The sequence below is a fragment of the Embiotoca jacksoni genome, unplaced genomic scaffold (genome assembly GCF_022577435.1).
Source record: "Embiotoca jacksoni isolate LCO1_2020_lvr unplaced genomic scaffold, fEmbJac1.0.p SCAF_16, whole genome shotgun sequence".
Classification (NCBI taxonomy): domain Eukaryota; kingdom Metazoa; phylum Chordata; class Actinopteri; family Embiotocidae; genus Embiotoca; species Embiotoca jacksoni.
The window spans coordinates 1,641,531-1,668,252 of record NW_027185296.1 but is presented as its reverse complement, the minus strand read 5'-3'; the positions used below and the strand labels follow the sequence as shown (position 1 = coordinate 1,668,252).

The 26,722-nt window shown below is 44.5% G+C and overlaps 1 long non-coding RNA gene across 3 annotated transcripts in view; it reads right to left on the bottom strand.

Annotated features, from left to right (window-relative positions):
* Positions 1-7,367: 7,367 nt before the first annotated feature.
* LOC138198632 (uncharacterized) overlaps positions 7,368-26,722 on the bottom strand; it is a 42,369-nt gene continuing 23,014 nt past the window's right edge. For all 3 annotated transcript variants that reach the window (XR_011178287.1, XR_011178288.1, XR_011178286.1), the window contains exons 3-4: positions 20,386-21,931; positions 7,368-8,041 (exon numbers count right to left, since the gene is read on the bottom strand). This is a non-coding gene — a long non-coding RNA (uncharacterized lncRNA). The remainder of the gene's footprint in view (positions 8,042-20,385; positions 21,932-26,722) is intronic.

Genomic DNA, 26,722 nt, shown 5'->3' with positions numbered 1-26,722 from the left:
TCGTTTGATTATAAATTTTTATACAAACGTGTGTTTTAATTAGCCTCATGAACATTTGCTGTTTTTGTTTTGGACTGATTTCACTGATTAAACCAAGAACTAAATGACATTTAATTAGAACTAAAATATAAATGTATCATAATAAGTATAATCGCTTGTAAAATTGTAGGATACAGTACTACATATTTGAATTTATTCAATATATCTTACCCACGTGTGTGAGGCCACTTGTCCCTTCACGTTCAGTAGATGGCAGAACTGAGCAGCTCCACTTCCCTCTGCATCCTCGACCATCATGGAGGTTATTCAGGCTCTGATCTCCTCATGGCCTGAACTTGACCTGCCCTCTAATCACTGACAAGCTACTACTGTTATTTTTGCTTTATTAAAAACTTAAGGAAATCTTTTAAGCATTTTATGTGCAATTTGTGTTTACTCTTTTAATGATGCAAATTATTTCTTTTCATGTGTCAAAGCAAAATGTTGTAAACCAAAATTAATCCATTTAAATTACAATACATCACAAACGGCTGATTACACATTCAAACACGGTATAGTAATTGATATATTGTTTTTCACAAGTGGCAACGTCATGATAATTTAATTTTAAGAAAACACAATTTATGCTGCATCTTTGAATAATATTTACATTTTTGTTTTATCCATTTTACAAATCAGTTTATTAAAAATATGTATACTAAGGTATACAGTCAACAAAAACACAGCGAAACTAGCATCGATTATAAATAAACGTGAAAAAACAAAAATGATTTTCAGCAACACATTTATTAAAAATATCAGTCACACACTTTTACATTGATCTGTTTGATACGAGATGTCAATCAATGATTGAAGTAGCCATGCACATCAGGCTGAATCAAAATGAATATATCTAAGATGATACTGACACTATATTATTATTGTAAGCCTTTTTTAATAAACATATGTTAACAGGCATCCCGATTTGTATTTCAAATATATTAAAACAAGCAGGATGTTTGAGTAATAATATGCTGCGTTCAAACCTAGTGATTTTGTACCATTCTTATCTGGTTTTACTGCACTGGTTGGTGCGCATGAGCTTTGAGTAAATCTGAAACGTGTGTGAGCGTGTGTGTGTGTGTGTGTGTGTGTGTGTGTGTGTGTGTGTGTGTGTGTGTGTGTGTGTGTGTGTGTGTGTGTGTGCCCAGTCTGTCGCATCGCTGATAGCATTATTCACCACCCTAAAACGCTTCTTTTTTTTCTTCACCGGTGGGTGAGTGGCGTCTCCTGAACTTCCCAGCCGAGCAGCTGGATGAAGGGATGCTGCCCTCCTTCCGTCTGCCCACCCTCCGTCTCTCATCCTCCCTGCTTCTATGACCTTGACTGTGAATTATGGGATATCCTGCCACCCTACAGCGTGCAGCCACCCAGCCTGGTATTGCAACAGTCGAAAACAATACGACTGGGTGGATAACATGGTCGGAGGGCGGGTGCCTGAGAGAAACAGGAGGAGGAGAAGGAGATGCTTCTTGAAGGCGCCGTTGCCATAGGTAACCTGGATCTGTGCCAGGAGAGGCGAGCGAACCATTTGCATGTATTCAAATCTCGCATGAATAATTCACTTTGAAGCCCCTGCTGCCGCGTTGGCAGACGATAGCTGCTCACAGTCAGACACACACACACACACACACACACACACACACACACACACACACACACACACAAATGCACAGTAGAGGGTGAAAAATGCGCACAAATGCAGCCTTCCTGCACACACAAATCCAGCCTGATAGGGTGTGAGAAAGGTGAGGAGGTTATACCGGGAGGCACCCAGGAATAAGATTTGAATCAGATTTGGATGTGTTGAGTTTCTGGCTGCGGCTGTAATATCATTCTGCGTGTATCTCAGAGCACTTCAGTTCTAGTTGGGTGAGGCCTTCTTTACCGAAAACACAATGTAACCAGGCGTAGAGGCTGTTTGACTTTGAGCTGATACAGCGGACGTCACAGCACACACAGCTGAGAATGTACGGTAAACATCCACGCACATGTTCACACCCCTCGTGGCACCCTGCAGAAGCCATGCTGGCTCAGATCCAGCTGCCATCATTTTGAGGGCCCGCTTTTGCTTCGCGAGCACCTGGCTCCAAGGCAGCTTTCATAAATTCACAAGCATTAAAATGCCTTGAGGGATGTTTTATCTAACATAAACGGGCCTGTAAACGTTTCCCTGTAAACTTCCCTTAAAAAAGCCAAGAAACGGCAGAAAAAATTGCTAATAACGCCGCCACGACTATTAAACTCAGGAAAAAGCTATAATTCTCTTCATGCATGCTGATATTTACAAGTGCCATAGGATTGTCATCCTCTCTCGCTGCCACCCTCCGAGCTCCCTCTCCCCCATAGCTCAGCCTTGTTAATTTTATAAGATCCAGCATATTGCCACTTATCGGCTGGCAGCGTTGTAAAAGCTCTGGGGTCAGTGCATTACTGAGCTGCTGGGCTCCACTCTTCCATTAGAGGGAGTGTTCAGGCTGCCTTGGCCTTCACTCAATCAAATGCAGCCTCCAAACGGCTGCTCCAAGTGCAGATGAGGGGGCACAAACACACACACACACACACACACACACACACACACACACACACGCACGCACACACACACACACACACACACACACACACACACACACACACACACACACACACACACACACACATACAAATGGAGACTCCTTCAATCCCAGGTTGTGAAACTATAGTTCGCATAAATCTCAGCACATAAATCTGGGCACACACACACACACACACACACACACACACACACACACACACACAGAGCGAGAATGTGCTTGTTACTTGTACTCACACTGTTCCAAGCCCGGAGACGGTTAACACATTCATTGGCATGGAGTGTTTGCATTTAAAGAGAGTAAAATGCATAGGTGTATGTGCTTGGACCGCAGCTGACATTTTCACCACTTGGCATTTAAACAGATTCAACACCAAATGAGTTGTTGCTTCCTCCAATCTCTGGATCAGGTGAAACAGATGAGAGCCGCAGCCCACAGCAGCAAACGCAAATAAGAATCACGGCTGACTTAATCGCGATGTCAAAATAGAAATGTAAATAGTCGTTGTGTTTCTGGGAAGAAAATTATTTTTCACAATCAGTCCGGAAATGAGGTCAATTTTATGCTACTGCCTCTCAAGGTGGTGTCAAGGTCATAGGAAGTTAAAGATGAGTGTTAATGTAGTGCTTTTCTTTCTATATAAATGAAAAGCTATAAAAATTATGATGATTTGCACTGAACTGCCTTTGTTTTCTTTCTTTTTGCTGTCGGTCTGTTTCCTGAAATGCTGCGTGGTTTGTTTCAAAACATTCTATCACAGCATTCACATTTAAAATATAACATTTTATTGTTTAAAATTCAGCCTGTTCCAAATGAAAGCTGTAAGATAACAATTCAAATCCCGAATTTTCAGGTGAGCGATCGTATTTGTGTGAAACGTTGCATGTTTTGTGTAATTTAACATTAACATGTATCAAGAGAGGGGCACCCAGCCCCTGCCTTCAGTGTGCCCATTTATAAGCATGGACGTATGTCTTCTGCGAGTGTAGGAGCTGGGGGGGTGGACGGACGGACGGACGGACGAAGGTGAAGGCTCTGACAGACTTTGCATGAGAATGGCCGGGGTCCTGTGAACCTTCTGCTCCCTGTGTCCACACTCAATGGCATTGCTGCAGTTAGCATGACAAACTAGGCTCCAAGTTCTCTGACTTTTTAATGCAGGCCTGACACCCCCATCTCGCCCACTCATCAACCCCCTCCCATCCATGTCCGGACTCCAGCACAACAAATCCCCTTACCCTCAACTTGCACCTCTGTGAGCGCTGTGGGCTGAGCCTACACATTTTATTAGGTGTCTGGGGGGGGGTGACCAAGTTCAGGGGAGCCAGGGAGACGACCCCTGCACGCACGCACGCACGCGCACACACACACACACACACACACACACACACACACACACACACACACACACACACACGAGAGTGATACACACAGCCAATGAGCATGAGAGAAGTTTCAAACTGCAGCATCAGTGGTTTTAATTTCAAGTATTTTTTTATTTTTTTTACACTTTGAATTAACCAAATTCGAGCTTGCAAACAAAATCTGCTTTTATAGACCAGCAGGTTTCATTCAGTGTCATCACAAATCAATCCTTTTTTCTCTTTGGTTTTAACTCCCCTCCACTCTGACATCAACATGTTTTCCAGGTCAGCCTCTCATTACACGTTAATGTGCCATTTGGGTCTGAAATTAGAACACTTACATAAGAATTTAATTTTGCATGTGTGCATGCTGGGACGGTGCATCAGCGGGCTGCAGCCAAACTCTTTGAACTCAAATTATTCCGATGCTACTGCACTGATATGACGAGAAAAAAAAAAAAATCACATGTGGTGTATTTGCAATGCAAAAACACTTGCTTTTTGCTCAGCTCTGCGTGTTTACATATGACCACATGTGCTCATTGTCACACAATTTGTTGCGTGTTTTGCTTAAATCCTCATTTTGGTCATTTCATAATGACGATTAGTCATTTGAGCTCAACAATCACTACAAGATAATATTAAACTGCAGTGGAATTAAAAATAGAATAATAATTTATGAAATAGGAGGAAGTTAAATTGATGAAAAACAAAATTAAACCATGAAGATATTTGTTAATATTTTGAAGAATCTAAGTGCAATTTTTGGAGAGTCATTTTTAATGATTTATGTTTTCATGATAAAATAATTACATTTTTCAGCTGATTTAGGCTTCATTATTTGCTCTTTATCATGAATTATATCTCCACTGCTTCCTGCATCTTCCCATGTTGTAGATGTAATTTGACTCGTGCACAAATGTGACCAATCAGATAACATGTTTTAAAAACAAAAAAGGCTGGTAGGACTCTGAATTAAAATATGCATGTACCTCCAAAATAAATATTTTAACAGTTCAAATTAAATACACAATTAAATCAATTTAAATGTGACGATGTGTTTATTATTCCTATTTGTGTGTCCCAGCATATTAAGTCATCAGTTATTGAAAATCCAAATTGAAACACAGAAGGAACAAAATGGTGGAAATGTTTTTTTGTTACACCAAAATTCAAAGTTTACATGCAATGAGAAATTAAAAAAAAAAAAAAAAAAAATCCAGCAATACGATACACACCTTCCTTTAAATTGTGGTATTTGTTTTTCCAGCCTCCGAGCTTTGTGCAGCTCTGATCTGCTGTTAAAGGCCTTTGTGCTGTTAAGATGTTAGAGACTCTCCATCGACAAACGAACAGCAGAGCTGTTAAAAGACAATTAGCTGTCTGACCCCTGAGGGTTTCTTTAGGTCAATAATGGGCTGCTTTTACAACTCAAGAAGATGTTACGGATCAGTGTGGTGGACAGGTTAGTAAAGCTTTGATAAACTCTGCCTGGCTGTGCTCATAATTATCAGTGTGTTTGTGCATGAAAATCTTTAGGTTTAATTTGCAAATATATATTTTTTTGCTGTATTTCTTGTATAAGAGATATTAACAACAGTATGTGTACAAAACAAATAAATGTAGCACTAAGATGAAAACAAAAAATGATTTCAACAATTTTGTATTTTTTTTCTTACGCTTGTCTTCACATTTGCCATCAGGAGGGAGCAGGCCTCGCCTTAAGGGTTGTGGCCTGTATAGACTTTATGTGACATGATCCGTAACTCTATCTATAGGTGTTATGGTATCATTCCCACCATTAAAGAGGTTTTCCACCTTCCCGATGACCTCCGCCTCGCCTCACAGGACACTGAAAACGACCTGATGGCAATGTCTTTGACTCTACAGAGGCTACGCTGAAATGTGTGGGTGTGTGTGTCCGTCCCTGTGTATGGCGGGCTGGTCACCTGGCATACAGTGTCTTTGGAAAGCGTCCAGCCTGTAGGGCTCAGCTTTCTCCCCGGTGAGAGTGGGGGAATCTAGCACGGCCAGTAAGCATGTATATCAGGCCATCTCACGGCTGGCTGGACGCTCCCTGGGTGGCCCACCGTGGTCAATACTGCACTGGTGACTGGACACACAGAATGGGATAATCTCCTACTTTCTTTCAGAGCCACACACACACACACACACACACACACACACACACACACACACACACACACACACACACACATCTCCTTTTATGCTGGCCTGGCCATGGAGGCTTGCCTGGTCCTAATTTCAGGTCAGGACCAGTCAGGGGGAGGCCGAGAGCTGGGGAGCCCAGAGTGAGCAAGGGGACAGTGTTGTTGGGGGAGAGGGGGGGCTCGAGGGTAGCAGGGAGCCCATTTCAGCCAGAGCAGTGGAGCACACTGGGGGCATTGGGGCATTGCCTCTACTGGCTGTTGGGGGAAAACAAAGGGAGGTGTGATCCCCACATAAAATAGGACCTGTGCGTGTGCGTGTGTGTGTGTGTGTGTGTGTGTGTGTGTGTGTGTGTGCATGGTTATAAATGTGTATCATTGTTCAGAGTTTCCTTCAGCTCCAGCAACTTGCTTCAACACCCCTGCTGCTCACACACAAAAGGCACCTAATTGACACTACAGATTTAGGCCACTAGGTTTAACTGGTCCCCTTCCAATCCTTAAACCACTGCTGGAATAATCAGAGTAATCTAAGTGAACAGGCTCCTATGGCTTCTCGTAGCATCAATACTGTGTTCATGCTGTGCTGGAGAATCAGAGCTGGCGATATTCTATATTTGTGTTATTGTCATTAAATCCATTGAAACCCCAGGACCAAAAACAATTGGTTGACTGTGTCTCGATACTTTCCAACTTCCTAACTCTGCCTGTGGCTCTCAGACACGAGTCCACTGCTTCTTACTAAGAACAATTTAAGAAAAAAAAAGTGTCATAAATTTCTCGCTTTATTTTAGCAGAAGGGTCAATGTTGTCCTAAACCAGCAGTGCAAACAGAGTAAACAGCATATTTATGAGGCTATTTTTAGCTGAAAATTAAAACATATTTGAAGTGTGTATTTACAGCACTGTACAGTATTGACAAACTACAGTGTTGCTGTTCATCAGAATGTAGAAACATGTCACCAACTGTAACAGTGTGGCTCGTTGAGGTTTAATACATTTTTGTGAATAGCTGTCCTGTCACAGAGGAAAAAGACATTAAGCTCTGGATAAAGTACGATCTAATTCATTGTTGTTTGGGTCTTTTAATGGGATTATTGACAATAAGAAAAATATGGAATATCATCAGACTTTAATTTGAATAATTACAGCAATTTAAAACATTACTGACATGTGTAGAAACTTAAACAGAAACAATTAAAGGGAAAAAAAAACACGAACGCTTTTTCATTTCACAACTTGATCCACTTTATTCAAAGTATACGTCATATCAAAGCAAAACGTACGGTATTTGGCAATCTCATTCACTGTTTTATGATAAATTAGTTTATTACACTATGAAAAAGATTTTATAAATATGTATGTGTACATAATGTCCCACAGAATTGACAAGCAATCCAACCACAACAAACTCTTATTGAACAATTTTACAGTCAAATGTAAATTACTGCTTGAAAAGAAGGACCCCTCGGGGTCTCATCCAATCTCCCACCTAAAATTGGTCTCAAATATAGCAATTCATTTCTAATGAAACTAAATTTGGAAAATATTATTCAGCAGCTCCATTTTACACTCAAGTTGAAATAGATTCAATCTCTAAACTTACCTTTTAGAAGCAGCTCTGACTTACCTGTTCACGTCCACAAAGGCTGCCGACCGGACGGCCGATAATTTGGCTCTACTAGTAGTGTGTCTAACTGACTGTTCCTGCAGGCCAAGGCTAAACATGTTCAAAGAAACTGGCTGCAAGACAGTGTGTGTGTGTGTGTGTGTGTGTGTGTGTGTGTGTGTGTGTGTGTGTGTGTGTGTGTGTGTGTGTGTGTGTTTTCTTATTCAGACTCGACGGTGGAAGAGCATTCGCTGCTTTTCATCTTCATGGTGGGGTTTCGGACTGCATCTGTAAAGACACAAGCATGGAAACGAGAGTGATGAGTGACAAGAAGATCCTGCAAATTGTGCAATTAGTCAATTGATATTCTTCTAATTCTTCGTGTCTTGCAGGGATTTCCAATAGAAGAGCAAAAGTAGACATTGCATGTTGAAGATGAGGGCGCGCGATCTTTGTTTAAATCACAGGAGCTCTGCATACATCCAGCAGGGATGACGCTGCTTGTGTCATCATCACCCCAGACACATCAAACTGCTCATGTTTACCACATGCAGGGGGGGGTGTACGTGTGTGTGTGTGTGTGTGTGTGTGTGTGTGTGTGTGTGTGTGTGTGTGTGTGTGTGTGTGTGTGTGTGTGTGTGTGTGTGTGTGTGTGCGCATGTGCGTTTGTTTGTGCGTCTATCAGCTGTCTGCATCAATGCTGTGCATGACCCCTGAGCTAGCAGACAGTCATGGGTCAAAGGTCATGGTAGAGCCTGTCTGGTCTTCTTGGCTGACCCCGACGCCTGCAGCGCAAACACACATACATTAACCGGAGTGGGGTGGGGGAGGGTGTGGGGGGGCTGCCCCCTAGCAGACTAATACCACCTTTGGGATTAGGATCCAGACAGAAATACATTGACCCCAAACGCAGTTTCCCAGGAAGGACTGTGTTTGTCACACACACACACACACACACACACACACACACACACACACACCGTCTCAGATGCTCGATTTGCTTGGTCATAAAACAGGACTCGGTTATACGGCATGATGCGGAGCGGAGCAGCAGAGATGCTGAGTCTGAGAAGGCCATCGAATTATCTTTCAGCGCTCAGTTAAAGAGGAGAGCGGAGATGACTGGAGAGATTCAAGGTTTACCGAAGTGACAAGCTAACACAGTGCTAGCTAGCTACATCGAGTTGTTAATCTGTCAAAGATAGAGGATGTACAGGGATGTACGAGTAGAATCTGTAAGGCAGCTATGATGTTTAATATTATACAAAAATATGGAGGACATCTGACTAAGTGAGCCACTAAAAAAAAAAAAAAGAGAGCATAGTATGTTGCTAAAGGTCCTGAATGTACTCCCTTGTCTTCTGTCGTGTATTTCAACTCTGTAATTTAACCCAAACACTGATGTAGCTGCGGGAAGCAAAAGCCCAGAGCACCAATCTGGATAAAACAACATCAACATGTCAGATGCTTGTAGGAAAAAAAAAAACCCGCACAAATCAAAGAGAAGCAGTACTGCAGGATCTCAGCACAGAGTGAAACAGAAAAAAAGGTCAAATTCAGAGGAGCTGATGGGCTTTGCAGCCAGGCCATCGGGAAAACTCCCTAAATAAGCCAGAGTGTTAAGCCTGCTAATCCCCTGTATTATTGCAACATCTGTGAGGTCTAGAGAGGCTCTGCCAGTGATTACCAAGACAGATGTAAACAATATCCTGGCTGAAAGAGGAGAGGAGAGGAGAGGAGAGGAGAGGAGAGGAGAGGAGAGGAGAGGAGAGGAGAGGAGAGGAGAGGAGAGGAGAGGAGAGGAGAGGAGAGGGTTGATATGGTAAGAAAGAGCTGGTAAGATTAAAAAAAAAAAAAAAGATACATAGAGAGAATGTGGGGAATATACAGTGGTAAGTTGGGAGCTAGTGCGTCAAGGGATTTAAGGGGAAAAAAACGAAGAGGAAGATTGACAAAAGAAGAAGAGGCAGCGGATGTGATTTTGGAGGAAGTTGGAAACACGAGACAGGAGATGAGATGGGAGAAGATGGAGGAGTGATAAAATACAGTAGACGGGGGGGAGGTGGAGGGAAACAGAAGGTGACAGCATGAGGGGAGGAAGAGCAGCAGATTGGGAGATGGCAGACCTGGGGCCAGGCATGCCCCGACCGGCTGACGAGACACCAGGGAGACGTGCCTAATTTATGCAGAGTTAGGATGAGGGGCTGAAGAGTGGAGGGTGTCTGGGACCCCTTCAATAGCTTTGAGAACTGAGGGGAGCAGCTATGGGTGCTAGCAGTCTGAGAGCAAGTGGGGCATGGGGAAAAGAAGGGGGATGGGGGAGTCTCTTTTTTTTTTTTGGAGGGAGACAACAAGGGGGTTGGAGGCTGCTCAATTCAGGCGAGGCTGTCCGTCTGACGTCCCATTAAGGTTTGGGACAGGGCATGGGGAACGAGGCGATGAAGGGGAGAGGGAAGCGGAGCGGGAGGATAGGAGGAGGAGAAGTGAAGGAGATGCTCTCTCCCCCACTCCAGTCTACTACTCCAGTCTGGCTACCTATTAGATCCACGGGCCGTCTGCTTCTCTGCATACTAATTCCCCATTACAGCAGCCTTGAACGTGAGCAAAGAACAGAGACGGACTACATCAGAGACAAGTAACCTGGCTGATGGGCTGCTTGTATGAGAAGGTGTAAGAGTGCTTCAGCAGTCAGATCCAGTGGGCAGACTGAGGTTTGTTATAGTGTCGATCTATCTTGGTTTTAATTAACTGAATGTTCTTAGTTTTATTGTTGCTACTGCTTTTAAAAAAATTAAAATCCTTAAAGGTTACAACTTTAAGTGGCAACCTTGCCTTTTGAATGTATTAATCCACTTTAAAAGACGTTCCCTGCAGCCATGATTTCAATGGAATAACTGCACTGTCCAAGAAAAATATATTTTTTTACAAACGTTACTCTCTTCAGGGCTATAAAATTATTCAACTGAAACAATCTGCACACAAAACTCCCCACTCAGTTTAAATTGCTGTTATGAGGAGTCACAAGTAGACACTAAGGGTCAAACAAGCCCGGTTAAGAATCAGATCTGAACTACTGTTTCAAAGACATTTTTCCCAGCAAATAAGAAAAACTGTAGGAAATAAACATGAGAGCAAAATATTATCTGCAGCATTAACATAAAAATATCAGTATGTCAGCCTTCAAAATCTTGTATCAGTTTTGTGTCAAGTGTGAGGAGACAGACAGTATGCTTTGTGTATGTGGATCCTGGCTGATGGCCAAGTGAATATCTTTGTGTGTGTGTGTGTGTGTGTGTGTGTGTGTGTGTGTGTGTGTGTGTGTGTGTGTGTGTGTGTGTGTGTGTCTGTGTGTGGGTTCTTCGAGGGCCCGGCGAGAAATAGAACGGACAGCCAGGCAGGGTGATGGTTGAGTTTGGTGATGCAGGCAGACAGTTTAATGACAGTCTTCACCCCTGAACATACAAACCAGGGAGCGCCTGGCGCGCTCACAGATGTACACACACCGTATGACACATGCACATATATGCGTGATATATGGTGTGGCGTTTTCTGAAAAAGACAACAGGGCCGGTGAAAATAGGAGAGAAAGGAATCTCTCTGTGTATGACCCTGGAAAAAAAAAAAAATAACTGCAGTGGCTAGAATTGGCTTCCAGGCACTTCTTATCTATGTCACTGTATTCTGTTAAGAATACAAGTTTTGAGCTTTGTAGTCCTTCAGCACAGAGAACAGCAAATACTTTGACAGTAAGAAATTAAAAGTCATTGTTAATATCGCTGTAGTTGTGAGTTGTGTTTGAAGAGGAGCGGTGTAAAAGTAGAGATATTCACAGGCTGGACAGAAGCTGGGCTCTTTGTGCTTTTTGTGTGCTAAGTTGTGCCTGGCCATGGCCTTGCATCTTATTCAGAGAGACTTGCTCAGGTCTGGACTTGAATTTGGTGTCCAAACAAAGACATAGAGCCACCTCATTAAAAAAACATGTCATTGGATCAGGCCTGGGCTGAATTGTGTGATTTTCCCTCCTACCATAAGTGACCGTGACTGAGCGTTGGGCTGAATGAGAGGCCGGATAGAGGCCTACCAATGGCGCGCCACGCCACATCCCTATGGGAACCACCCCCTCACAGAGGGGGGCACATTTAAAGCTTTGTTGGTCTGTTAACACAGCTTTTTAAAACGCCTCTTTATGGACTCAGCTAAGCAAACGGCAGCCCCTGGTTTTCTTGTGACAGAAGGAGAAAGTAAAAAAAGACGAAGGAAAGAGACAGTAAGGGGCAAGAAAATGAGAGGGATGCTTATTTCAAGCGACTTTAAAACAATGAGAGTGAGCCCCCCTGTAAAGGTTCTAGTGAGAATAAGAGAACTCTAATGAAAAATACTCGCAGTCAAACCTGGAATCAGATTTGAATATTTCAAATCCGCCGCGCCAAAATAAAGGCAATATCATCCTACACAACACAAATCTGTGCATCTGCTCTCACTGCATCGAATCGCCAGAGAACTGAACTTTGCTGCAGTTGATGCAGCAGAACCAGGTCATTGACAAACTGCACCGTCTCACTGTGTCCTCTGATACAGTCAGCACACACGTTTACCCGGAGGACAACAGCCATCCCGCTGCTGGAACAATAGGTTTGTGTGGGCACGTGTGTGTGTGTGTGTGTGTGTGTGTGTGTGTGTGTGTGTGTGTGTGTGTGTGTGTGTGTGTGTGTGTGTGTGTGTGTGTGTGTGTGTGTGTGACAAACACAGTCCTTCCTGGGAAACCTGGGCTGAAGACTTAGTCAGTCTCACAGGGCAATCTGGATGACAGTGAAATGAATAACAATGAACTTGCCGAGAGTCAAGTTCAGAACATTAGAGATGAACCAAAGCTGTGGAGCACAGTGGTATACATTCGTGTGTGTGTGTGTGTGTGCGCATATTTGTGTCAACGCGCTCGGGAAATATCTCAATGTGAGCATAGCACTGAGCTCCAGAGAAGAGCACCCACTAAGATGAAAATGCTCACACCTCTCCTCTTCTCTTTCTCTCGTTCCCCTCCCCTTCCCATCTCGCCGAGCACATGCAGCAAGGACCCCGTCCTCACTATTCTATTGCTGTCTGCTGTGCGCCTGATGAAAAAGCAAAACGACATAGGGGGTGCACATGGCTAAAGGCAAGAAAGCACACATTTGTAAATCACAGCCCCAATATAAACATAGGGTTTAATAGGGGTTTCTCAGGCGCGTTGGCAGGGGTCCACCTCGCGGTGTGCTTCGCCAGCTGTGTTGCACGTTTTTTGTTTTTTTTTCTTCCTGCCATGCTACAGGAGAAAATGTGACAGAACAGCCTCCACCGCCGCCCAGCAGAGATGATGGGCTACGGGGCTGAGAATGCATCTGAATACATTTCCATAAAGATTGTGCTTTGTTGACAGATGCACTGCTGAGAATGCACTGTGCTCGTCATTGTCCCCTAAAACCAGAGTAATGATTGAAATGTAGTAGGGGAGGAGGGGGGGGGTTGTTCTTTCAAGTCTGTAATACATAATGTAGCACCGTGAGGGCATAACAAACACACAATTACACAAATAATTGTTTACAACCCAGGAGACTGAGACTTCAGCTGGTGGGAGATTAGATCAAGATCAAGTTTATGACAATTTAGATGAACAAGGAAATCTCTCTCCCGTAACTCTGATACGACAGTAAATACAAACAGCAAGTATTAAAAAGTAACAAAAAGTTAATAACATCTCAGTGAAACACTGTTTTGCTAAAAATGAAATGTAACTGTGGTAGATAGTGGAAAATAATTGATCCTTAACACTATTTATCTAGAAAAACCTTGTATGAAAAATAGGAAAAACATGTTAAAAAATGTTCCTGGGTACATTTTCAGTCCTCCTGGAAAAAAAAGGAAAAAGTATTTGGAGCGACTTCAAAATACGGCAGATATGAGACTTCATTTCTTAACACACAGTCCAGATATTTCAGCTGCAGATTGTATTAGAAGATAAACTGAGCAGATTTTACTGTAACAAATTTAGAGGATAGGATTCCACTAACCTTTTAATCAAATAGATGGGATGTTAAGGTGAGCATGGCCTAAGGTACGGAGTGTCTTTTGGAGAAAAACACTTTGATTTTGAAAATAAAAAAAAAAAAAACAGGCAAGTAACAGAAGGAGTGCAGTGAAGCCCTGTGATAAACCTCTTGCAGATATAGTCAGCTAGCCAAACCATCCTGTCAGATCAGTGCCTGAGGAGAGGCAGAGGGGGAAAGAGAGGCGGCGAGAAGGGGAAGAGAGCAAAACAGGGGTGAAAAGGGTCAGCAGGGAGGAAGGCTAAACCCCAGAAGCAAGCAAAAGATTGTGTGTGTAGTGCATTTATATTTCAGCATGAGTGTGTGTGTGTGTGTGTGTGTGTGTGTGTGTGTGTGTGTGTGTGTGTGTGTGTGTGTGTGTCAACCCCAGCTGGGCAGACATTTACTTGACATGCTGATAGGGATTTAAGCAGTGGGTGGGTGGTGTGTCTGACCAAGGTGAGTGAATGAGCAGAGAAGGGGAGCTGGTGGGGATCGGAGGATGGTGTGGGGGCGGAGGGGGGAGGAGGGCGTCGAACCAGAGGGGCTCACAAAACTGCTGTTACTAAGCTTGATTTCAGCGTGAGCTGAGACGATTAGGAGACGGAGGCTAAAATGGGGAGGAAAACGGGGGTGAGGGTGGTGGGCTTTTGTAGGAGAACCCTCCAGGCTATGGAAGAGAAGGGGTACTGGTCTATTGAGGTGATGAGGGAAAGCGGGGTCTTTCTTTCAGACAGTCTAATGAAGCATAAGTCCCTGATGAAGAATGGAAGCAGGCAACCGCAGGGTGGGTTAGCTTGTGCCTCCGCTCCTCTCCATTTCTGCCCTCTCCTCCTTCTGTCCTCTCTTTTCCTCCTCTCACTCCACATCCCCTCATTCTCCTCTCCTCTCCTCTCCTCTCCTCTCCTCTCCTCTCCTCTCCTCTCCTCTCCTCTCCTCTCCTCTCCTCTCCCCATGTGCTGCAGTCCCTCCCCTCAAAGGGCTTACACTGTTTATTTCAAACCAAACGTGCGTAATGTGCCACAAGCTCACGGACTCGCCTCTCGGATGATTTAATGAAATGGAAATGATACAATGACCAACTGCATTTCACCAAAAAAAAAAAAAAAGAAAAAAAAAAAGAGGTTTTCTATTGATGGCTGGCTTCATCAAGAGGACGTGGTACATGGCATGTGAAATTAGCGAATGGCTCAGCCTACGACACACCATATTGGAATATGGATTTGGTCTGAATTTATAAATGTGATGAATTCAAAATTATTTCCGCATGGGCCGAGGCAAAGAATTCCAAAGCGATACACGTAATGAATGAAATACATGTCTGACTGAGGTGTGCACATTCGATGAACCCCGAGACGACATGTTAAATTACAGGAGGCAGCAGACTGAGACAGACAAGGGGGGGGGGGGGGGGGGGGGGGGGGGCTGTCAAAGTGTCTGACTGGGTTTGACTGGGTTTGGCTGGGGGTTGTTTGACCAAGGGGTAGACTGGGCTGCAGGACTGATTTCTGGCTCGATTTGGCTCAGGGCAGACTGGTGACTGGCCAGAGGCTGACTGAAGGGGGTTGGGTTCCCCTGCTTCGCAGCTCAAGTTGTTCCCGGAGCGAGGCAATAAGAAGCAGCTTATAAAATAAGCAAACACAGAGGTAGCTTACAGACAAGTCAGCCAGCCAGCCGGCGATGAACAGCAGACGGATGGCACACACACACATACACCGCTCTACGTTGCGATGATGACCCCTTCCCCCCACACCCTCTAACCTTGACCCTTGTGGTGCTTCTTAACCTGTTTCTGAATGGAAGTCAGTGCAGCTGGGGTGTCTGGCTAGGAACTAAACACAAACCCCCCCTCCACTGCACAGACTTCTCATCCCCTAATCATTTAGCCTGTTCCCACGCTTGATGACTGGGATCCTGTCTCCGCATCTGAATGGTTCAATTTAATATTTATGTGGCCACCATGGCCTCGTCTGCCTGTTTCTAAGGGCAACAGCATCCCGAGGATTTGTATGATTTACCGACTACACAAAAATTTGAATGTTTTATTTCCAATTCGGGAAGCTTTTGTTTCACTCCACACAGTATTATTCCTTTCTGCAGTCTCTTCTCAATGGCCCTTCATTCAAGCCATTCAGCCCGAGCCCATACGTACACTGTAATGTATGTGTAACAGTGAGTGTGTGTGTGTGTGTGTGTGTGTGTGTGTGTGTGTGTGTGTGTGTGTGTGTGTGTGTGTGTGTGTGTGTGTGTGTGTGTGTGTGCTCATACACGTCATTCAGGGGGTTCAAACCCCACCACCTTCACATTTTCATTACGGCCAAATCTCAGGCCTGTGTTACGCCAGCGTGGCCCCTTTGCCGGCAAGCAGGCAGTTTAATCACACATACAGCACTACTCCATTTTCATTTCCTTTTCATACAGCCTCCATTCCACTCCGGCTTCATAATTCTCCCCTCAGAGCTGTCTAGCCCGTCGGAGTGTTTGCAGCCTGTTGAAATGACATAATCAGTGACTTGGACAAATGCCTGACTGTTTTTGCCTGAGTCTATAATCAGATTTGGGGCTCAGTGTTGCAGCGCTGAGGAAACCACAGCAGCAACACTTGACTCAGGAATTACTTCCTAAGAAGGGTAGTTTCACATAAGGAATTTGCCTGAGTATCAATGAAGTGAATTTAGTTTGGTCTACCGAATGCATCTTGACAACTCTTGTTACGTACAGAGGCAGAAATGGGTCGCATCATGTTCAAAAATGTATATCTTAATTATCATACTTACCGAAATGGTTTCAACATCTCAAATGATTTGATTTATTTGAGGAAACAATGATTGTTATTGTAAAACTGGAATACCTCAAATGAAATCATTTATAGCTATCAGCGTACTGAATACAAATTGTAATACGTGGGGAAAAAAATAAATGGGACAATAAGCATTAGTGATCATTTGAGCTTAACAATCTCTTCCAAAAATCTGTGAAGCTACATTTTGAAAGCGTGTACACGTGAAGGGAAATAAAAAGGTAAAAATTACCAATTTACATTTTTGTGGTGTATTTAAAAGATATCAATGCACGTATTCAAATTTCATTTTTCATTTGAATGATGAGCTCATTCAAGACAGAAGCGATCACTTATTTGTTTGGTCACACCAGATAAAGAATGACGTTTTGAAACAGGCCAGGAAGAATTGAGTGATGGCTGTAAATGCTTTCAGCAACTATTACTTCAAAGAGTGGACCACATTCAATCAATACCTCAGCAAATAAAAAGCAATGGGCAGTCAGAATGAGAAAAGCTGCAGTGGACTGGACGACAATCACACACACAAATGAACAGTACACTTTCAAGTCGCTCCACGAAGATGATAAGAAAATATGCCTCAAAATTCCTTCATTTATTCAATTTAATAAAACTGTCTGACTCTCTGGAGCAACATGAGAATTTAGGTAGTTCTTTTTTTTCTTTCTAGTATAATCATGTTCATGTTCACATTTTTAAACATGTTATTTACATTTTACTCTGTTTAAATACAAATCATGAATCACCTGATGAGAATTATTTTTGGTATTTCACATATTATATTATTGTGATTTTCTTTGAGTAATATTTATGATTTAGATAATATACATTTAAATAGATGCGCTTCATGAAAGTAAGAAAAATCTTCTGAAAAGTATTTGGTTTTAAATCATTAGAGCATCGGTGTACATGTGGCTTTGGAACCACGGGAGAAAAACTTTGAAGTATCTGAAACTACACACAGGTACTATATTCAAGCACGTATTGCACGTCCACCTAAACCAATGTAGCATTCTGCCTGTGTTCTGCGTATTAAATTATGCATAATTGCAGCAGTGTAGTAACACACATGACCATGACCGTCATTAGCATAAAAGCTTTCTGCAGGAGATGGTGTTGGGGAGTCATTTTTTTCCCTGTGAGTAAGCGTGAGTGGACACATGCAAGTGTGTGTGTTCATCCAGTGCGTGTGCATGAGCATGTATGTTACAGTTACGGCGGCTGAATAGCATTCTTGCTTGTTTCATATAACGTGTGGTCCCCCCTGTAGTTTTGAATATGTACATGAAAAATAAAACGGCCCCACCCATGTTCAGCCCCTCATGATCCAGTAAATAGACTCTCTCTCTTCGCTTCTACAGCCTATCTCACATGCGTCCACATTCAAGATTTTATGACGTGTTTAAATCATTTTTAACTGATTTTTCTCGGTCTGCTTCATTTATTTTCTCTCGATCACTCGTTGTTTTTTTTTGTTTTTTTGTTGATCTGTTTTCCTCACTGTTTCTGAAACTTAGCTATGCTTCCACTGAAAAGCATTCATTTCTACAAGATTTATGAAGCTGGGTAAATCAGCAAATATAACTGCACATAATTGGATAAATGAAATAAATTTAATCTGCCTTGTCTTGGTTTTTGTGGCCTCACTGCCAAGGGCTAATATGAGCTGATTTGAGCCAGTACCGGTCTTCTTGACTGCAATTTCCCCCCCGCAAAAGGATACAGTACCCTCCAGGCTAACCACAGATAGCTCTTTATACTAACCCGCTCAGCTCCACCTCAGCCTCATCAGTGTCACTGTGGTCTGATTAGACAGAGAGGCTTGATTAAAACTGCCTGAGTCTGATAGAGGAGATGATATCAGGGGTGAACCAGCCTTTTGTGGATGGGTAAATGACAGCACTGATTACCACAGACTTAAAAGGATAATTCACGGCACTAATCGCAACACAGTTTTCAAGGTGAAAATATTTGATATATTTAATATTTTATGTTCCTGGGAGAACCGGCAGTACTTAGAAATGTTTATGCTTTTCACTGGCACGGGGATTGGTACCATCTGTGTTTTGATTCAGTGCTTTTAAAAGCTGGTCAAACATTTTGATGTCAAACCCACTCTTTTTCCTTCTGCTTGCGCAAATAAACTAATGCTTACCCACACAAAAATACAAGCACACATTGAGAACAAGAACAAGATTTGATTTTTTTTTCAAGGTAAAAAAAAGACATTTAAAATCAAGGAAGTGAAATGATGTTGAAGAGACAGAGAGAGAGACAGTACATGTGGTTGTGTCGTCCTCGAGTCCTTACTGCAAAGTTCGAGGCTACGCTACTACAGATTGACAACAGATGCCATACAACAGGTCTTCTGAGTGTATGATGGCCTATTTCCAGGACATAGACAATTCACCAAATCACTCAGTAATTAGCACTGGCAGGTGAAAACAGCCACGAATGCCATGGGAGCTGCCAATGAAATGGACAGTTGCACAAACACACACACACACAACTATGGAGCACAGAGAGAGACACACACACACACACACAAACATAAACACACACGTCAATGCACAACAGCAGCAACAGAGGATCCATCAGCACAGCTAACACCGCATTAAGACCATAAAGCACCAATACATCTCCTGTTCCACGTACACAGCGCGTATCCTGCTGCTTCTGCACTGATACCCCCTGATCCCCCCTGCGCTTTGACAAGGCGTAATAAAGCCTGTATGAAGCGCCCGCATTGTGTGGGGAGAACACAATGTTGCTGTGAGAAGGGCGTACACCGGTGGGTCCCACGGCGCAGCAGCGCACCGGGGCCTATAGCAGGGAGTGCTGAGCATGCTAATGAGGTCATTATGTTATGCCTCTCCCTGAGAGCTCCTGCTCTCCTTTACAGTGTGGGCTTTGCCTGTCAGAGGAGGCAGGGGTACCCTGGTAATGCAGCCAACCACAGATGTCACATATGGCACAATGAGAAGACACATGAGCGTCTCCGAACGAGTCGCTGGGAGAAAGACGGAGGTGCTGCTCTATTTTTCAGCTGGCATCAAAGGCATTAGTGATTTGCATACAGAATAAGGTGAGCTTAAAGAGAAGTAAAGGCCAGAGCAACAACAGGCAACATTCATTTGCTAATTGTTCCTGCTGTGTATTCAATCAGCAAACTGCACAGGGTTGTGTTTCCTTTTATTCCTCTTACACTAGTACTATTATTTTCAACCGAGGGGGAGGGGTTAAGTATTGAGCACATGCAAAGGCAATTACAAGATATTTGCATAGCCGTTAGCAATTAAGGGGCAGATGGCAAACAGCGGGCATTAAAAAGCGACCGAGCGCCATCTTGGCTGAGGGAGACAGCTGGCAGACAGGAGTCGGCCATTTTGTAAGCATGGGTCGCTGCCAGGCTGAGGCGTAGAGAGGCGCCAGTCGCTCTCTCTGTGCCAGGAGATTGGCAGGCGAGGGGGAACTGCGCTTTAATACCCTCCCTGGTACAGGCAACAACAACGAGCTCCTCCAACAGTGACAGTATGATCACAGCCCAGGGCTGACTGAGGAGATCAACTGCAACACAACGAGTCTGTGTTCACTTCAGAAACGTACCGTAGTCCTCTGAGCAGAAATGGTATCTTATCACAACAGTGTTAAAACGAGGGGAACCCTTTTTTTTTTTTTTTTTTTTACTTAGCTCTACGTTGCTTTCAGAATCCCAAAATTGCATGTATTGATCACAAAATTGAGCAATTAAATTATGACGTTGTACTCACCAAGAAGTGTGAATCCAGTTGTAATCTCTGTATTTTTTTTGTGCTTGGGAAACTGTCCGTCTGTCCTTTAGTGTCACTCCAGCTCTCAGATATGTAGGTTTGGTGGCATGACCTCTCGGATCTAAAGTTTCACCAGGATGTCTTGACCACTGCATTAACAATATACTTGCTTCTCCTCCCTGTTGTTTTCACGTCTACACTGATGGTCAAACCGAGTTGAGTATTTTCTTTAGTCACCAGCAATTTTGCTGAAACATGTGAAAGTGTGAGTCTCTTTGTGGGGAGAGGGACCTGTGTTTACAAGGAGGATAAAAACCCGTCAGCTGAAAACCTAGGTAGTAATCAGATAAGGGGAGGGGGCACTACTGTCCTTTTCATCTCTCTTTCAATTAGCAGCTATTCACTTGTGCTGCCATGCATCTCTGCTGTAAGTGGACTTCAGGTGCTATTTCCCCACACGTAGTAAGGGAGAGGTATGAAAGCCTCGGCCAGTCTTCCTCTCTTCCACCTTATAGATCAATACTGCACTGCCATATCCTCTGATGGGCGCTGCTGTAGTGAGGGTAAGAAAATCTAAGGTGAAAAGACAGGTTGTGTCTGAAACAGTGGATGAGAGAAAAAGTTCAAATTGTCCTTTCATCCTGGCTCATGAGATCTTAGAAATATTGTGCGCTACATGCTTGGAAGTGGGACTGAGTAGAAACATCCTGTGCATCATCTCAGATCAATCCTTATTCACCCTGGTAAGGTGGAATGAGTAATAAGAGGGAGGGAGCTGGAAGAAAAGTGACCTTCGAGTCCTGTCTCATTCTTCTACCGTTTCTCTCCCTCCCCTGCCGTCTCCATGTCTCTCTGACAAAGTTTTTATCAAGTGGTGTTGGACGCAAGGAAAAAAAAAAAAAAAAAAACCCTCCGGCTGAACCACACACAAAGACTGTTTCTCTGTCTCTTCCCTCTCCCTTTTTCTGTTTCTCACACACACACACGTGCACGCACTGACACACACACTGCGTGTGGGGTGCTTGCGAGGTTAGGGCCCTGGCCCTGGCTGGTGCTGGGACTGCTGGAGAAAGATAGAAAGAGAGATGGAGAGAGGAGCTGGGAGCAGTGGTGGTGGTTGGTCCCTGGGCTCCGAGGCCTGCAGGCGGTGCTGGGCAACCTCTGCTAGCCTCTCTCCTCTGTATTGATTTCTGCTGCTCCGCGCTGCTCCACTCTGCCGAGGAGGCTCCTAGCCGGCGGGAATGAGAGCTCTGCTCACCCGCCTCACCTGCCTCTCTCCTGGCTTGGCTGGCCTCTCCTGCCCACTCTGCCGCAGCTTTGGCTGGCCCCTGCTGGCTCCCCGGGACCCCTGTATGCAGCACCGGGGCCACAGGAGAAAGGCAGCCAGAGAGCCCATGGCGATCCACAGCTGTGTTCACCTGCTCTGGGTTCACCCGCTTCGAACCACCTCCTCGAACTGCTTCTATCCTTCTCTCCTTCCATTCTTCCACCCACTCTGCTTCTCTTTTTCCTCCTCCACTGCCTCCTCCTCCTCCTCTTCTTCTTGCTGTACACAAACAACCAGAGACAGAGATGGAGAAAAAAACAAGTTAATCTTAACTTTCAACATTTTACCCACTCTGAATGTCAATCCTGGTCTTTGATCAGCAAGAAGTCGGGGGTGAGGATTCTGGCATCCTCTCTCAGCTGGTAATATGAACCTGCTAACCTTAGAGAGCAGAAACTGCAGGGATTGGAGGCCTGAGAGTTAAGTGTGTCAGGCAGTGAGATACTGCCTGCCAAAGGTACTCTCAGCTATTAGATTCTGATGTGCTGCAGATAGCAAAATATAGCAAGAGTGGGCCCATTATAAAAATCACCACTGCATCAATAGAATACATTAAAAATATTTACAGGGAAAGTTTTTCAACAACCACCCTCTTTTCCTTAGCAGCACAAGCCCACAGACTTTTATATTTATTTGCCCATAATGGTTAAAAATAACATAAGCATCATTTAAAACTGACAGGATATTTCCAACTGCCCTTCCCACACCGTCCTCTGTTTGTGCCATAGTGAGTGTGAAGGAATGGAAATGTTTTGGCCAGACCAGTGGTGCTCTATAGAAACTTTGTCAAAGAAAACATCTCAGCTTTTGTATCATCTAGAATTATTCAAATGGGTTCAGCAGCCCTCTTCTTATGATAATACCAGTTGGGGGGACATTTCTTTGAGGATTCATGGTCCTATTGTGTTCCTCAACAGAGAAAGAGCCATGGCCAAATTCAACCCCCACCACCTCACATTGCACCAAGCCGCACCAACCGCACAATCACCAAAATATCCTCGCCACAGTCACTACAGACCTGCGACAGCCCTTCTGTCCACCGCTCACCACCCCTCTGCAGGCCTAAAAAATGAGACTAAAACCCACGGGCCAACTGCCAGGGGAATAGAGAAGTAAAGTGCCCAGGTTTAGAGTCGGTGGGCTGGCAAGGCTTTGGAAGTTAGAGCTGTCTGTTAAGAAAAGAGCGAAGGGGGTGCAAGAGTGGTGTGTGTGTGTGTGGGGGGGGGGTTACACTGGTGGGACAAGAGAAGCAAGTTTGGGAGTGGGGGGGACGAGTTGAGTTAGGGGGACATGGATGGGGACCCGGGGTGCGGTGTATGTCTCAGACACAATAATACTATTCATTGGGCTCAGACATGGGTGTTAACTCCCTCTGACAGAGCACAATGGGACTCGGCGGCATTCAGGCAGCCTTGGTGATATTGTTAGTTCAGGGCTGCATTCTCCCTGCCGCAGGATAGAGCGCCTGCATTGTACCCGTGCAGGCAGGATGGATGGAGGGAGGTTTAAGAGGTGAAAGGCAAAGAAAGAGAGAACAGTACGTCTGTCTATCTGTCAGTGTTGAAGGAGAGAGGGCAGAGGGAACGGGGTGGGGGGGTGGGGGGTGGTGGAGGAGGCGGGGAGGGTCGGTGGAGGTGGTGGCGTCGGGGGTGTTTTTGCCCCGCGGCATTGGACTTGTTTGTTTGAGGGGGTGAAAAAAATAAAAGGAGAAACTGAGACTAAAAGAGAGTGTGCAATAAATATTACTCAAACAGCCAAGTGCAGGGCTAAAGAGGCATTAAAAAGGGGGTGGGGACACAGATGGAGCGAGGAAGGCATGGTGTCATTTTTAAGGGAGAAAAAAACACAGCGGGTTTGTTTGCTGCTTTAGAGTTAGATGCATTTTGTTCGTATGCCTCAAAAGAGGGACAGCAGGAAAGATGGCGAAAGGGAAAAGGCAGAAATGATGTGGAAGTTGCTGCTGTTTGTGACTCAGATGAGGTAACATCAAACTACCACGAGGCCTACTTTCCCGCAGAGGAGAGGAGAGCAGATCGTTCTAAGGGGAAACAAACTGAGTTACAGCAGCAAAGCAGGCATGGGGCAATGCAGTGCTGCGGCTTTGACATACTTAAGTTGATTTCCCTCCAAAAGTCGTAAAAATTTTAACTGGATTCACAGAAAAATTGCACCAATAAAAAGGAAATGAATGCATGTCTCCATACCTTGATGTTATTCAAATATTAGGGGTCAAGCGCATCAAGATAAACGGTTAAAGGCTGAATAAAAAAATCTGAATATCCTTCAACCTTCTCGAATGCTTCGTTTTCTGCACTTTCATGTCTCAACATTTTAACTGATTAACTATTTTGGGGCTTAGGACTGCTGATTGGATAAAACAAGACCTCCGATGACATCACCCTGTGATCCAGGAAATTATGTTGGGCATTTTAAACTGTTTTCTGATGTTATAAATGAATATATAAACAATTTATTAAAAACAGGCAGCTGACTAATAATGAAAATGATTCGTCATTTGCAACCCAAAACCATGCAAAGTACGGGAGCATATTCTGCTTTTTTTAAACAGGTGCATCTTCCTCATGAAAATGAACTTGAAAAACTGTGTTGCCATATGGGCTCATAAACATTTCATCAAATTCCTTTGGAAGCTGCTGTCACTATGCAGACAACCTCCTATTGAGCAGTTCAAATATTTTCTGACGATACTGTAAAGAATAGCAGATCGATAATAGCACTAAGGCACAGTGAAAATAACATAAGAGATAAAAGGATGCAGTGCACACAGTTTCACACACGGATCTAATCGCTTTTTCACTAGATATGACAGATCCCACATTTGCACACACACACACGCACGCACGCACGCACACACACACACACACACACACACACACACACACACACACACACACACACACACACACACACACACACACACACACACACACACACACACAGAGTATCACTGCTCCTCCTGCACAGCACAACCTGGTCTCATGAACAGTACTTTGTTTGTTTCCCCTCTGGTAAACTCTGACCATCCGTTCCCATAGCAACCTTACCTACTCATTCCCTGTGTGAATGTGTGTGTGTGAAAGAGAAAAGAGAGAGAGCAAGAGAGAGACGGGTATGTGGGGTTGTGTAGAGGTTTAGAGTAGGACGCTGTGATCTTAATACAACAGATGAGCCTGTGTGTGTGTGTGTGTGTGTGTGTGTGTGTGTGTGTGTGTGTGTGTGTGTGTGTGTGTGTGTGTGCGTGTGCGTGTGCGTGTGCGCGTGCGTGTGTGCGTGAGGTGGAAATCCTGTATACCTCAATAAACACTGCTCCTGCAGGAACTTGGTGAACTCTGGATAATTCTGAGACGGCTAAAGAAACAAGCTTTAAAACACTAAAGTGTATATACTAGCATACAAACACACACATACTCCCTTAGTTTAAGTCACCTGGATTCACTCCCTGCAGGCTGAAGTCAAACTGGCTTCCTCAGATAAGCAAAGAGCCAGCAGTGTGATGCTGAGTTGTCAGGAAGGCAGAGGCAGGCCAGGGCATGGCTCTCGTCAGGGGGCTAATGCCCTTCAGGGGTGGCTGAGGTAGTGAGGGTACTGCCCTTTGTCCCTGGTGGGGGGATTACACTGGTCAACCAGCTCAGACAATATACCCCCCTCCTGGGATGGGAGGACCAACCTGCTCTTTACCAATGATAGGGGCAGTCAACTGATCACTAACTTAATTAAGGACAGGAAAAAATAAGAGAAGAGGAGGAAGGGTGATGCAGAAAAAAAAAAACAGAGAGGCTGAGAAGAAGTAGAGGCAGCGGGGATAAAGAGGAGGAAAAGAGAGGGGAAGAATAAAGCACAAGGAGCAAAGGGACACGCTAAAATAAGAAGAGGCATGGAGTTAAAAAGAGAGCAATGGGAAGCAGAGGAGGGGTGAAGAGAAGGCTTCTCTCGCACAGGATTAGGGGAGAGAAGATGAAAGGATCAGGTCTAACAGAGGACAGAAAAAAAGGCCAGGAGAGATGGCCTGAGGAGGGAGACCAGCGACTTAAAGTCCAAGCAAGGAAATCAAGTAGAAGAGGGTGAAAGAAAAGAGGAAGAGAGCTCAGATGTCCGTGACCTCGAGGCACGGGTGGAGGAGTCACGGAAGGCTTTTTTTTTTTTTTTTGTATTTTCTATAACAGGTGCACAATGTGACAACTCCTTCTCTGTTCGCTATTTATGCCACAGCGCACACACCTATTCAAATGCAATGACAAATGCAACAGATAATTCTATTACTGAGGACCTTAATAGAGGATATTTAGGGGACAGTTAGCGGGCCCAGGTAGCATAGCTCAGGCCCACTGCAGACAGATATGGCTCTGCAACACTTAACAACAGGGATTTGGCAGCACTGTTGATTGAACATGCCAAATCCCATTTGTCGGAGGGCTGTGCGCATTTGTATCGACACTCTGTAACCTTGTGGCTCCGTAAAAGGAGACCTCAGAGTGTGTGCGCGCCAGCGTGTGTTTTCCTGGCAGGCGGGCAGGTGGGTGGCATGATAGGTGTAGCTGGATAGGTGTGTTGGTCTTAGCTTCCCTCCACCCTACGTCTGTGTTTCCCTTCATCCTTCCATCTTTCCATCGCCGTCCACCTCAATTCGCCCTCTTCACAAAAAAGGGTGACAAGAAGGAGATAGAGAGGCTTTCTCAACACTCCTTTTCCCGCTTCCTTCCCGTCCTCCCCCTCTCCCTCCATTCCTTCCATCCCCTATGGTAGAGCTGCCAGACAGGAGTGCTCAGCAGCTCTCCGAACGTTATTGATCCTGAGAGCAAGCCGGCCTGGGAGTTGGTGTCTCTCCGTCTCTCCCTCTCTCTCTCCTCCCTCCATCACAACCTCATCCCCCAACACAGCCCGCAACTTTTTCCTCCCGCCCTCCCTCTTTCCCTCCCTCCCTCCCTCCCTCACTCCCTTCCCGCCTCTACTTCATTTATCAAGGTTAAAGAACTCTTATAAAAAAAGGAA